General features: G+C 45.8%; 1 protein-coding gene across 1 annotated transcript in view; it reads left to right on the top strand.

Annotated features, from left to right (window-relative positions):
* The window catches only part of lyrm4b (LYR motif containing 4), a 185,680-nt gene that overhangs the window by 87,004 nt on the left and 84,529 nt on the right, over positions 1-14,147 (top strand). The window lies entirely within an intron of this gene.

Genomic DNA, 14,147 nt, shown 5'->3' with positions numbered 1-14,147 from the left:
CCCATTAGGGCCAATTTTTACATTTACCAAACCAATTAACCTACAAACCTGCACGTCTTTGGAGTGTGGGAGGAAACCGTAGAACTTGGAGAAAACCCACGCAGGTCACGGGGAGAACATACAAACTCCGTACAGACAGCGCCCGCAGTCGGGAACGACCCCAGGTCTCCGGCGCTGCCATCGCTGTAAGGCTGCAACTCTACCGCTGCGCCACTATGCCGCCTCTAATGTAATCCTTCACAGGATTTTAATGATAATGCATTATACAGTGATTTGGTATAAACAAGGTGTAGTGAGAGGGGAAACTATGTTTTAGAACAAATGCTATTTCTGTGTGAAATGACTTCAATTCTGCCTTGTGACCAATTCTGAATTGAATGACACAGAGCACTGGAGTAACTCAGCGGGTCAGGCAGCATCTGTGGAGAACATGGATAGGTGACGTTTCACAGAGCACTGGAGTAACTCAGCGGGTCAGGCAGCATCTGTGGAGAACATGGATAGGTGACGTTTCACAGAGTGCTGGAGTAACTCAGCGGGTCAGGCAGCATCTCTGGAGAACATGGATAGGTGATGTTTTTGGTTGGGACCCTTTTTCAGACCCTTCTTTCTGAGTTACTCCAGCTCTCTTTTGTAATCCAGCATCTGCAGTTCCTTGTGGCTCTCTAAATTGAATGACGTATCTATAAAATCAAATACCCCCATTTCCTAGATATAACTATGCAGGAAGGAACTGCAGATGCTGGTTTACACCGTAGATAGACACTAAAAGTGGAGTAACTCAGTGGATCAGACAGCATCTCTGGGGAAAAGGAATAGGTGGCATTTCGGGTCGAGACCCTCCTTCAGACTGAGAGTTAGGGGAGAGAGAAACGAGAGATATGAAAAGGAACATAGAACTAAGGTATGCAAAATCAAATCAAAGCCAGGAACAATGATCAAGGAAAGGTGGAGCCCACAATGGTCCTTTGTTGGCTGTGGAGAAGCTGCTCATGAGTGATACAAACAGCGAAACTGGTACGGTGACGAGGGTGGGGGAGGGATGGAGAGAGAGAGGGGATGCAAGGATTACTTGAAGTTAGAGAAATCAATATTCACCCTGCTGTTGTAAGCTGTCTGAGTCAAACTCAAGAATAATAGGTCGAGCAAAGAGGAAGATACAGAGTGCAGAATATAGTTCTCAGCATTGTAGCACATCAGATCCATAGACCAAAGTCCAATGTCCGCAATGGGCTAGAGGTGAATGGGACAGTACTCCAGCTTATGGAAGGACCATTCAGAAGCCTGATAACAGAGGGGTAAGAAGGTGCTCCTGAGTCTAACCAGAAGCATGGAACGTTGACAGGAAGATAAAAGGTTAACTCCTACTATAGCAGATGAAGAGTGCAAATTCAATTAATTAATTACATTTAGAATAAGGGCGCAGCGGTGGAGTTGCTGCCTTACAGCGAATGCAGCGCCGATGACCCAGGTTCCAACCCGACTACGGGTGCTGTCTGTACGGAGTTTGTACATTCTCCCCGTGACCTGCGTGGGTTTTCTCCGAGATCTTCGGTTTCCTCCCACACTCCAAAGCCGCACAGGTTTGTAGGTTAATTGGCTTGGTAAATGCAAAAATTGTCCCTAGTGGGTATAGGATAGTGTTAATGTGCTGGGATCGTTGGTCGGCGCGGACCCGGTGAGCCGAAAGGGCCTGTTTCCGCGCTGTATCTCTAAACTAAATAAAACAACGACAGTTGTTATGGTAAGCATGAAGTGATCAGATTATTAAAAACCCATGGGGTTTTTTGCTGTCTTTGGTGAAGGCTATGTGCTGTCATCACCAGATCCAGCCTGACTGTGACTGCAGGACCACCAGCAGGGTTGACTCTTACTGTAATTGACCCGTGATTAATGGTCCTGTGAAATGGCCTGATACACTGCTCGGTTCAAGGAATAATTAGGATAAAAAAATTATAGACTGCTTGTCCTGCGTAAGATAAATCTCTGTTATTGATTAAAGTGATGCCACTCGAAAGGATGCCACAAAATTGCAGATGTTTTATTTGTGCATGCACCTTGTATGTAACCCGTAGACATTTAATCCAGTTAAAAATTAATGAACTGTAGTCAGTGGTGAATAAAAAGCATCAGCTTTACACTTGTACATGCCAATAAAATTTGTGCGCTTCTGCTCTGTTAATTCTTTATGTCAGTCTTAGTTTAGTTTAGAGATACAGCGCAAAAACAGGCCCTTCGGCCCACCGGGTCCGCGCCGACCAGCGATCCCCGCACATTAACCCTACCCTACACCCACTATTTTTACATTTACCAAGCCGATTAACCTGCAAACCTGTACGTCTTTGGAGTGTGGGAGGAAACCGAAGACCCCGTAGAAAACCCACGCAGGTCACGGGGAGAACGTACAAACTCCGTACAGCCAGCACCCATAGTCGGGATGGAACCTGAGTCTCCGGCGTTGCCATCGCTGTAAGGCAGCAACTCTACCGCTGCGCCACCGTGACTGCCCTGCGAGTTTGAAGATACTGCGTGGAAACAGCCCCACCGAATCTACGCCGACCAACCATCATCACATGCACTAGCTCTATTCTACACACTTGGTACATTTTACAGAAGCACATTAACCTACAAACCTGCACGTCTTTGGAATGTGGGAGAAAACCAGAGCACCCTGAGAAGACCCACGTGGTCACAGTGAGAATCTACAAACTCCATACAGACAGCACCCATCATGATCGAACCCGGGTCTCTGGCCCTATAAGGCAGCAACTCTACCGCTGTGCCGCCTGGACCATTCCCTTCAGACATGTATAGACTAGAGTAGAGAATCACCAGAGAAGACACCCAGCAACTGGTGATGTTCATGAATCACAGACTTCAAGCAGTCATTGCATGCAAAGGATATGCAACAAAATACTAAACATGATTACTTTCATTTACATGACATTGCTGTGGCCCAAACATTATGGTGTCCTGAAATGGGGGGACTATGTATAAACACTGCTGTAATCTCTACATGGTGAAACCAAAATGTATAAAAATGGCCTTTATTAAAATCTGACAATGTGCACTTTAACAACATGTGATTTTTTTTAACTACGTTCTCAAATTGTGGAGTACAGAGGCAAATCAATAAATGATAGGTCCTTGTCCCAAACATTATGGTGTGCACTGTATGTGTGTATCTGTGTGTGTGTGTATCTGTGTGTATGTGTTTGTATATATATGTGTGTGTGTGTGTGTGTGTGTTTATGTATATATATATATGTGTGTGTGTGTGTGTGTGTATCTGTATCTGTGTGTATCTGTGTGTGTATATGTGTGTGTATATATATATATATATATACACATATATGTATATTTATTTATATATATATATTTATATATGTGGGTGTATCTGTGTGTATGTGTTTGTATATATATATGTGTATGTGTGTGTATATATATATATGTGTGTGTGTGTGTGTATATACACACACATACGTACACATAAAAAAGTAAACAAACAATAACAGTGCAATAATAACTATAATAGTTTATGTCGTTTGGAGGTTGTAGTGTTTAATAGCCTAATGGCTATGAAAGCTTGTGTGCCTTTGTCCTGCCCCTCCACTTCACACAGCGTACATCAGCTGATCACTTCAGTGCATACCCAAAATACTAATTTGGCTTGCTTGTTAACACTGATCACTGAACTGAAGCAAGATGCCATCAATAGCTATTTATGCATGCTCTACACACGGAATGCTCTTCTATTATGTTGTAAGTAGATAGGAAATGTATAATTTGATTTATTTCCAATTTGAAACCACTAATGCACAACAGAGTGCACCAGATAAAATAGCCACAACTTAACCTTTCCCAATCTAAATCACACCAGGAGAGTAATCTTTGCTGGGCTGTTTATGTATTTGATTTATAATGTCATTGATCAATAAATAATTTGTCAGCAATCAAGAAACAGATGTTTTGATGAAAGGGTGCATCACTTAAGCTGCAAATTGTCCCATAGCATGACGAAATATAATCATTGATCACAGAAATTTAACAAAACTTAATTAGAACTCGAAGATAGACACAAAATGATGGAGTAACTCAGCGGGACAGGCAGCATCTCTGGAGAGAAGGAATGGATGACTTTTCGGGTCAAGACCCTTCTTCAGACTGATTAGAGTGCATTGCTTTATAGCTCTGAAGAAAAATGTAATACTTTTAATGCCAATTCTATAAAATACAAAATAGGTTACAGAGATTTTTGAAATCACAGACATATTTAACCAAAGAACTGCTGATGCTAGAATCTTAAGCAAGAGCCAAAGTGTTGGAGGAACTCAGCGGGTCTCATGAGAACATGCTTTTGCATAATCTTTGGTACTTGGCTCTTTCAGAGAAACATCACTTAAAACGTTTTGATCAATGTTTTATGCAGACCAATAACATTTTGCACATGTAGCAACAAAAGCTGCAGATGTTGGTTTATACCAAAGATACATACCAAGTGCTGGAGCAACTAAACGGGTCAGGCAGCATCTCTGGAGGAGAAGGATATGTGATGTTCCAGGTCGAGACCCTTCTTCAGACTCTTAAGGAGTCTGAAGTATCGTTCCGATCCGAAACATCACTGAGTTATCACTATCCACCGGGTGGCGCCAGCAATGGCTGCCTCACCAACAGTCTGTCTGTCCTTTCCTTCTGTGTGTTTTAATGATCAGCCATGATCACATTGAATGGCGGTGCGGGCTCAAAGGGCCGAATGGCCTACTCCTGCACCTATTGTCTATTAATTGTATGTGTTAAATGTATGTTTTTTAGTGTTCTTTCGCTTGTTTTATATGGGGGGGGGGGGTAGGGACGGAGTTGGGGAAACGTTCTAATCCCATACCTCAACGGAGATGCGATTTTTTTTTCCGTATCATATCTCCGTCCGCACTGCGGCCTAACATCGTGGAGTTGACGGCCTTTGCTGGAGATCGACCGGGAGCTCCATCGCGGGAGCCTGCGGGACTTCAATATCATGGAGCCCACAGTCTCTGGTTGGAGACCGACATCGGGAACTCCAAGCCGCAGGAGTTTTGATCGCCCCAATGCAAGAGTTTCGATCGCCCCGATGTGGGAGTTTCGATCGCCCCAACGCGGGAGCTTCGATCGCCCTGACGCGGGAGTTTCGATCGCCCCGACGTGGGAGTTTCGATCGCCCCAACGCGGGAGCTTCGATCGCCCTGATGCGGGAGTTTCGATCGCCCCGACGTGGGAGTTTCGATCGCCCCGACGCGGGAGCTTCGATCACCCCGACGCGGGTGTTTTGACCGCCCCGACGTGGGAGTTTCGATCGCCCCGACGTGGGAGCTCCGATCGCTGGCTGCGGGAGTTTCAATCGCTCCGACATGGGAGCTTCGATCGCCCCGGCGCGGGAGTTTCGATCGCCCCAACGAATGGTTCGACTGCCTCCACTGCGGGAGAATAAAGAGGAAGGCGGTTGAACCTTATTGTCTTCCATCACAGTGAGGAACGTGGGGAATCCGCTGTGGTGGATGTTTATGTTAACTTTTATGTAGTTGTGTGTCTTGTTGCTTTTTTTTAGTATGGCTGTACAGTAACTCGAATTTCACTGTACCTTAATTGGTACATGTGACCATAAACTGACCTTGAAACCTTGCAACCTTGACTCATTGAGTTACTACAGCACTACGCGTCTATCTTTGACATGGTGTCAAAGATATACGATACGATACAACAGAACTTTATTTATCCCAGGAGGGAAATTGATCTGCCATCAGTCATAAAACACAAGATACGTGAAACAAGAAACCAATACACGTTACAATGGTATCATGTTTTGGGGATAATTATTTCAAACACCACGTCACTGAATTTCAAATCAAATGAATTATTAGTTAATTCAGTGAGATTACAGATTGACATTAGTTGTTAGTATTTTGATTTGGGAATACGACATGGAAACAAGGCCATTGGCCTACTGCCCATCAATCAATTAACCTACAACCCACACGCCTTTGGGATGTGGGAGGAAACCGGAGCTAAGGACCTGTTTCCGTGCTGTATAACCCCATGTCTCTTTTCGTAAGCTTTACTGAAGCTTAGTATTGGGAGCGTTGCAGGGGTTTCAGCAAGGAAAAATGGATGAATGCATGAAGCATCAAACATCAGCTAATGTCCCAGGCAGTGGCCTTTCAATCCATTCTCAGCCTGTGATGGGCAGCAAACAGTCCTCAGTCTCACTGTGAAACCACATTCATTCACAAGGCGAGTCAGAGACAGAGAGAGTCAAGAGCAGTGCTTTAAAAGGCTTGGTTGAAGTGGCCAGTGTTCTGCACAGCTGGTAGAGCCGCCGCCTCACAGCATCAGGTTCGATCCTGACCTCGGGTGCTGTCTGTGTGGAGTTTGCATGTTCTCCCTGTGACCACGTGGGTTTCCTCTGGGTACTCCCGTTTCATCCCACATTCTTAAGACATGCAGGTTTGTAGGTTAATTGGCCTCGGTAAATTGCATGGGGAGTGTGTTGGGAGTGTATTGGAAATTGGGATAGAAGAGAACTAGTGTGAAAATGGTGATCAATGGGTCTGCGTTGACCATTGGCTCAAAGGGCCAGGTTCCAAGCTTTATCTCCATAAACTAAACTAAAATTGATTGCAATATAAAACAACCGAGTTTCTCTGGGTGCTCCGGTTTCCTCCCACATTCCAAAGACGTACAGGTTTGTAGTTTGATTGACTTCTGTAAATTGGCCCTCGTGTGTAGGATAGTGCTAGTGTACGGGGAGATTGCTGGTCGGCGTGGACTCGGTGGGCCAAAGGCTGTATCTCTAAAATCTAAAGTAAAGTCTAAATGCAATTATTAGCTTCCATGTTAAGAATGCAGCGCCGGAGACTCAGGTTCGATCCTGACTACGGGTGCTGCACTGTACGGAGTTTGTACGTTCTCCCCGTGACCTGCGTGGGTTTTCTCCGAGATCTTCGGTTTCCTCCCACACTCCAAAGACGTACAGGTATGTAGGTTAATTGGCTGTGTAAATGTAAAAATTGGCCCTAGTGGGTGTAGGATAGTGTTAATGTACGGGGATCGCTGGGCGGCACGGACTTGGAGGGCCGAATAGGCCTGTTTCCGGCTGTATAGATATGATATGATATGATATGATAAGTGGTTTACAACAATAGATGATTGTGACACCAGATCTTTAGAGGATAAACACCTGCAATTACCGAGAAGTTGACTATGGGGAATATATTTAAAATATTATCATGTTGTGCGTTTTTCACATTAGGGGGTTGGTTATTCTTTGCAATAAACTGTTGCGTCTCTAACTTATTTCATTATCCATGTAATTTTGTTGACATCTGGAGAACATCTGTAAAGATGAACCTGACGTACTTGTAACTCTGATTCTTTTAATCAACCTGACTGTTAGTGATTTGAAATTTAATTACGGCATTTTTATTTAGCGGCAGTGTGAGCTGCTTACATACCCTGCAGGTCAGATGTAAATTGGCAGTCTTTTTTTCAGATCTGCATTGAATTGAATTGCATTGATTGTGCTCATTTTTATGGGCAGATTTTTTTATCCTTGCCTGGGGACACTTTCTCCTGTCTCCAGAGTTTCTGACCCATTTGGATCAATCTGGCATGACTTGCATCGAGTCATGAAGTCATACAGCATGGGAACAGGCCCTTCGGCCCAACGTTCCCATGCCGACCAACATGTCCCAGCTGAACTAGTCCCACCTGCCTGCGTTTGGCCCATAATGTACCTGCCTCAACTACATCCTCCGACAGCTCATTCCATACACCCTTTGTGTTTCAAAAAAGGTCGCCCCCCATAATCATAATCATAATCATACTTTATTAGCATCTTGGTTGCCATGGCCAAGTTGGCCTGAAGGGCTTGTTTTCGTGCAGTATGTTTAGTTTAGAGATACAGCGGGGAAACAGGCTCTTCGGCCCACCGAGTCCGCGCCGACCAGCGATCCCCGCACATTAACACTATCCTACAAACCTGCACGTCTTTGGAGTGTGGGAGGAAACCGAAGATCTCGGAGAAAACCGACGCAGGTCATGGAGAGAACGTGCAAACTCCGTACAGACAGCACCCGTAGTTGGGATGGAACCCGGGTCTCCGGCGCTGCATTCGCTGTAAGGCAGCAACTCTACCGCTGCACCACCGTGACCGGTGTCTTTATGATCTTTTTGTGCTGTTGCTTTGAGAATCTTCTTTGCACTTTTTCCAGCTTAAAAGTGTCAGACAAGATTGATCAGAGTGGATCAGAACTCTGAAGATAGGAGGAAATATCATCTGATACAATCACCCTACTTTTTGCAAATCTCTTTTAAAATCTCTTTTCTACCTGTAAATCTAGCTCCATTTCTAGTTGATCTAATGCTGAGAACTATATTCTGCACTCCGTATCTTCCCCTTTGCTCTACCTATTGTACTTGAGTTTGGCTTGATTGCATTTATGTGCAGTATTATCTGATCAGTTTAAAGAGGTTGCAAAACAAATCTTTTCACTGCGGTGCACGCGACCATAACAAATAGGGTTGCCAACTACCTCACTCCCAAATACGGGACAAGGTGACGTGACCTCACCCAGCCTGCGGCCACGTGCTCCCGCTCCACCAATGGCGGCCGCCCAAGCCAGGAGGCGGGTTGCTACACAACCTCTGTTAGGCGAACACACTCCGTTAGCCTACACTGTCAAGGCCTACAGCGGCCGCGGGCCACTGTAGGCCGGGACAGTGTAGGCTAACGGAGTGTGTTCGTGGGAGCAGGGCCGAGTGCTAGGCAACATCTCTTAGACAAACACACTCGTCCCCGAACACCCTCTAGGCCTACGGGCCTAATACGGGACAAGGGCGGGACAAACCAATTTAGCCCAAAATACAGGATGTCCCGGCTAATACGGGACAGTTGGCAACCCTAATAATAAACTTAAACCAGATGTACAAAAGTGGGTGGTTTTGCAGATAGTGAATATGGTTGTGAACAATTGCAGCAGGAACTTGATCAATTGGCCAGGTGGACTGGGGAATGGTTGATGGAATTTAATACAGAGAAATGTGAGCTGTTGCATTTTGGAAACACTAACAAGGGCAATTGTAGAGCAGTGGGATCTAGGAATGCATGTGCATGGTCGTTTGAAGGTGGAGTCGCAGGTAGACGGGGTGGTCAAAAAAGCTGTTGGCACATTGGCCCTCATCAGTCAGAGTACTGAGTATAGAAGTTGGGAGGTCATGTTGCAGTTGTTTCAGGTGAGGCCGCATTTGTAATATTGTATTCAGTTCTGGACACCATGTTATAGGAAAGATGGTGTCAAGCTGGAAAGGAGAAGATTTACAAGGATGTTGCCAGGACCAGAGGGTCTGAGCTATGGGGTGTGGTTGAGTAGGCTGGGTCTCTATTCCTTAGAGCGCTGGAGGATGAGGTAGTGATGTGATAGAGGTATACAAGATCAGATAGATGCGCAGAGTCTCTTGCCCAGAGTAGGGGAATCGAGGACCAGAGGTCATAGGTTTAAGGTGATGAGGAAAAGATTTAATAGGAATCTGAGGGTTAACTTTTTCACACAAAGGGTGGTGGGTGTATGGAACAAGCTGCCAGAGGAGGTAGTTGAAGCAGGAATTATCCCAACATTTAAGAAAGAGGTAGAAAGGTACATGGATAGGACAGTTTTGGAGGGATATGGCCTGAACGCGGGCAGGTGGGACTAGTGTACCTGGGATGGTGTGGCAAGTTGGACCGAAGGATCTGTTTCCACGCTGTACCACTTCAACGACTCTCTATATATAAACCACCACAGTCACCACAGTTAAACATGTGATCAGATCATTTTTCTTTGTAACTTTAGCAATTTGCTTCAAAAAAAAGTTGTGAAATTAAATTGGTTGTTCCAATTTCGAGAGAACAGTGGATGGTTTTGCTTCTCTGAGTTTGAATCCAGTGAATAAATAATATAGAACTTAAAACATCATCAGTACCCCACACAATGTCTGCGCTGAACATGATGCCAAGACCAACTCTGATCAGCCTGCACATGATCCATATTCCTCCATTCCCTGCATATCCATGTATCTATCCAAAAGCCTCTTAAACACCACTATCGTATCTGCCTCCACCAACACCCCTGGCAGTACGTTCCAGGCACCCACCCCCCTCTGTGTATAAAAGAACATGTCCCGCACGTCTCCTTGAAACTTTGCCCCTCTCACGTTAAACCAATGGCCTCTAGTCTTTGACCTTTCCACCCTGGGGAAAAAGCTTCTGACTGTTTACCCTGTTTATTAGCGTTGCCAACTGTCCCGTATTAGCCGGGACATCCCATACTTTGGGCTAAATTGATTTGCCCTGTACGAGACCGCCCTTGTCATGTATTAGACCCGGACACTGTAGGTCCAGACAGTGTAGTCGGAAAAAAAAAAACCTGCTGATGCTGGTTAAAATCTGTCTACCTTCCAGACAGTGTAGGTCCGGACAGTGTAGGCCCGGAGGCCCCAGAACCACGTAACGGAGGTTGCCTAGCAACCTGCCTCCCGGCCCGGGCGGCCGCCATTGGTGGATCGGGAGCACGTGGCCGCTGGCTGGGTGAGGTCATGTGGGGCGCGGGGCGGTGACGTTACCTTGTCCCGTATTTGGGAGTGAGATAGTTGGCAACCCCTACTATTTATGCATAATCTGTGAAATATAGAATACATTTTTTTTCAATTGGAGAAGGAACTGAGTGAACTGATCTTCAATGGTTCAATGGTCCAACGATCCTTTATTGTCACATGTACCGAGGTACAGTGAAATTTGATTCACAAATCCAGTCAAGTCTCCTTGAAACTTTGCCCCTCTCACGTTAAACCAAAAAAGCAACAAGATACAAAACTACATAAAGATCTTAGTTGGCCCTGAGCCAAGCTGAGGTGCTGAATCACAAAATCCCGATGATGTAAACTCTCCTGAAGTTAAGAAAATCAATGCCAATGCTGTTTCCAGCACGACATCGTATATATAATTCATACGGAAACCTTGGCGGCTGTTTTGAAGCAAATGCTGGAATGAACAAACTTTTAACATGTTGGGCTTCCAATCTTTTAAAATCTGTGTCTACTAAATGTAACAAAGATAGTCCACTTTGATACCTGATCTTTCTCAGACTGAATCATTTTAGGAATCAATGTCATAAGAATCAAATTTTTTTTTAGCTTCTCTCATGGACTCATAGAGTAGGGTTGCTAACTTCATGGCTCCCAAATAAGGGACAAGTTGACGTCACCGCCCCGCGCCCCACGTGACCTCACCCAGCCAGCGGCCACGTGCTCCTGCTCCACCAATGGCGGCCGCCCGGGCCGGGAGGTGGGTTGCTAAGCAACCTCCGTTAGGTGGCGCCCAGGCCTACACTGACCGGGACCACAGCGGCCCCCGGGCTACGGTGTCCGGTCCTAATATGGAACAAGGGCAGTTCCATACGGGACAAACAAATTTAGCCCAGAATACGGGATGTCCCAGCTAATACGGGACAGTTGGCAACCCTATCATAGTGTCATACAGCACGGAAGCAGGCTCTTTGGCCCATCTTGTCCTTGCCCACCAACAGGCTAATCTACGCTAGTCCCACATGCCCACATTTGGCCTGTATCCCTCTAAACCTTTCCTATCCACGCACCTGTCCAAATGTCTTTTAAATGTTGCTGTATTTCTTGATACAACTACCACCTCTGGCAGTTCGTTCCATATACCCACCACCCTCGAAGTGAAAAAGTTGCCCCCCAGATTCCTATTGAATATCCCCATCTCACCTTAAAACTGCCCTCTGGTTCTTGGTTTCCCTACTCTAGGTAAAAGATCATAAGACAGGAGTAGAATTAGGCCATTCAGCCCATCAGGTCTCCGCCATTGATCTGTTTTTCCCTCTCAACCCCATTCTCCTGCCTTCTCCCCGTAACCTTTGACGCTGTGACTCTGACTCTGCGTATTTACTCCATCTGTTCCCCTCATGATTTTATACTCCTCTATAAAAGTGAAAAACGTCACTCTTAAATTTCCAAGACGTCTTGGTGGCGCTAGGAACTTGGGGCATTTGTTTTGCATTAATATTGGAGTTTTAAAAGATGTATTGATTTTTTTAAGTTATTGTGTAGTTTGAGTATTATGATTAGAGACCTGTTATGCTGCTGCAAGTAAGAATGTCCTTGTTCTGTTTTCGGTACGTATGACAATTAAACACTCTTGACTCTCTTCACGGTGGTGCAGCGGTAGAGTTGCTGCCTTACTGCGAATGCAGCGCCTGAGACTCAGGTTCGATCCTGACTACGGGCGCCGTCTGTACGCAGTTTGTACGTTCTCCCCGTGACCTGCGTGGATTTTCTCCGAGATCTTCGGTTTCCTCCCACACTCCAAAGACGTACAGGCATGTAGGTTAATTGACTGGGTAAAATGTAAAAATTGTCCCTAGTGTGTGTAGGATAGTGTTAATGTGCGGGGATCGCTGGGCGGCGCGGGCTCGGTGGGCCGAAGGGCCTGTTTCCGTGCTGTATCTCTAAATCTACAAAAATTAGATGAAGTGTGCTCCCACATTGCTAAGAGATTTTATTCACAGGTCATGAGCACTGCTGGCAAGGACAGTGTCTATTGCTCATCCCTAATTGCCCTGAAATGCTGGCACTGAGCAATCACCCTGGACTCCTGGCAAACAACTTCTCACCAACCTCTACTCGTGTGCTGGAGAAAGCATTTTATCCGGATGCACCACAGCACGGTTTGGGAACAGCTCCATCCGTTCACGAGATTGATCCCTGGGATGGCAGGACTGACATATGAGGAAAGATTAAAAAGACTAGGCTTGTATTCACTGGAGTTTAGAAGGATGAGCGGGGATCTTATAGAAGCGTATAAAATTATAAAAGGACTGGACAAGCTAGATGCAGGAAAAATGTTCCCAATGTTGGGCGAGTCCAGAACTAGGGGCCACAGTCTTAGAATAAAGGGGAGGCCATTTAAAACTGAGGTGAGAAGAAACTTTTTCATGCAGAGTTGTGAATTTGTGGAATTCTCTGCCACAGAGGGCAGTGGAAGCCAAATCACTGGATGGATTTAAGAGAGATTTCGATAGAGCTCTAGGGGCTAGTGGAATCAAGGGATATGGGGAGAAGGCAGGCACGGGTTATTGATTGGGGACGATCAGCCATGATCACAATGAATGGTGGTGCTGGCTCGAAGGGCCGAATGGCCAACTCCTGCACCTATTTTCGATATTTCTATGTTTCTAAGACTGCAAGAAATTGCAGAGAGTTGTGGATGCAGCCCAGACCATCACACAAACCAACCTCCCTCCATCGACTCCATCTACACTTCACGCTGCCTCAGCAAGCCCAGCAGCATAATCAAGGACCAGTCAAGGACCCTTCTTCCCTCCTCTCCCATCAGGCCAAGAGGTACTGAAGTGCGAAAACTCACACCTCCACATTCAGGGACAGTTTCTTCCCAGCTGTCATCAGGCAGCTGAACCATCCTATCACCACCTCGAGGGTGGTTCTGACCTCCCATCTAACCTCATTGGAGATCCTTGGACTATCTTTAATTGGACTTTACAGGACTTTAATTTTCACTAAACGTTATTCCCTTTATCCTCCATCTGGACACTCTGGATGGCTTGATTGTAATCACGTATAGTCTTTCGTGACCCATTTGTGACATTGATACATAAATGCAATATGGCCAAGGTCGGGCAAAGGGGAAGATACAGTGTGCAGAATATAATTCTCAGCATTGTAGCGCATCAGTTCCAGAGACAAAGTCCAATGTCCGCAATGACCTAGGGGTGAATCGGACAGTACCCTAGCTTATGGAAGGGCCATTCAGAAGCCTGATAACTGAGGGGAAGAAGCTGTTCCTGAGTCTGGTGGTGCGTGCTTTCCAATATATTCTGCCCGACTGGAATGGGGACAAGAAAGAATGACTGGTATAGGACGTCCAATTATGTTGTAGAAACAAGGAACTGCAGATGCTGGTTTACAAAAGAAGACTGATGTACAGTCCGGTCCCAAAACATCACCTATTCATGTCCTCCAGAGACGCTGCCTGACCCGCTGAGTTACTCCAGCACTCTGTGAAACGTCACCTATCCATGTTCTCCAGAGACGCTGCCTGACCC

The sequence above is a fragment of the Rhinoraja longicauda genome, chromosome 2 (assembly GCF_053455715.1).
Source record: "Rhinoraja longicauda isolate Sanriku21f chromosome 2, sRhiLon1.1, whole genome shotgun sequence".
In the NCBI taxonomy this organism is placed as follows: Eukaryota; Metazoa; Chordata; class Chondrichthyes; order Rajiformes; family Arhynchobatidae; genus Rhinoraja; species Rhinoraja longicauda.
Note: the sequence above shows the minus strand (reverse complement) of the source record. Positions and strands in the feature narration are given on the sequence as shown.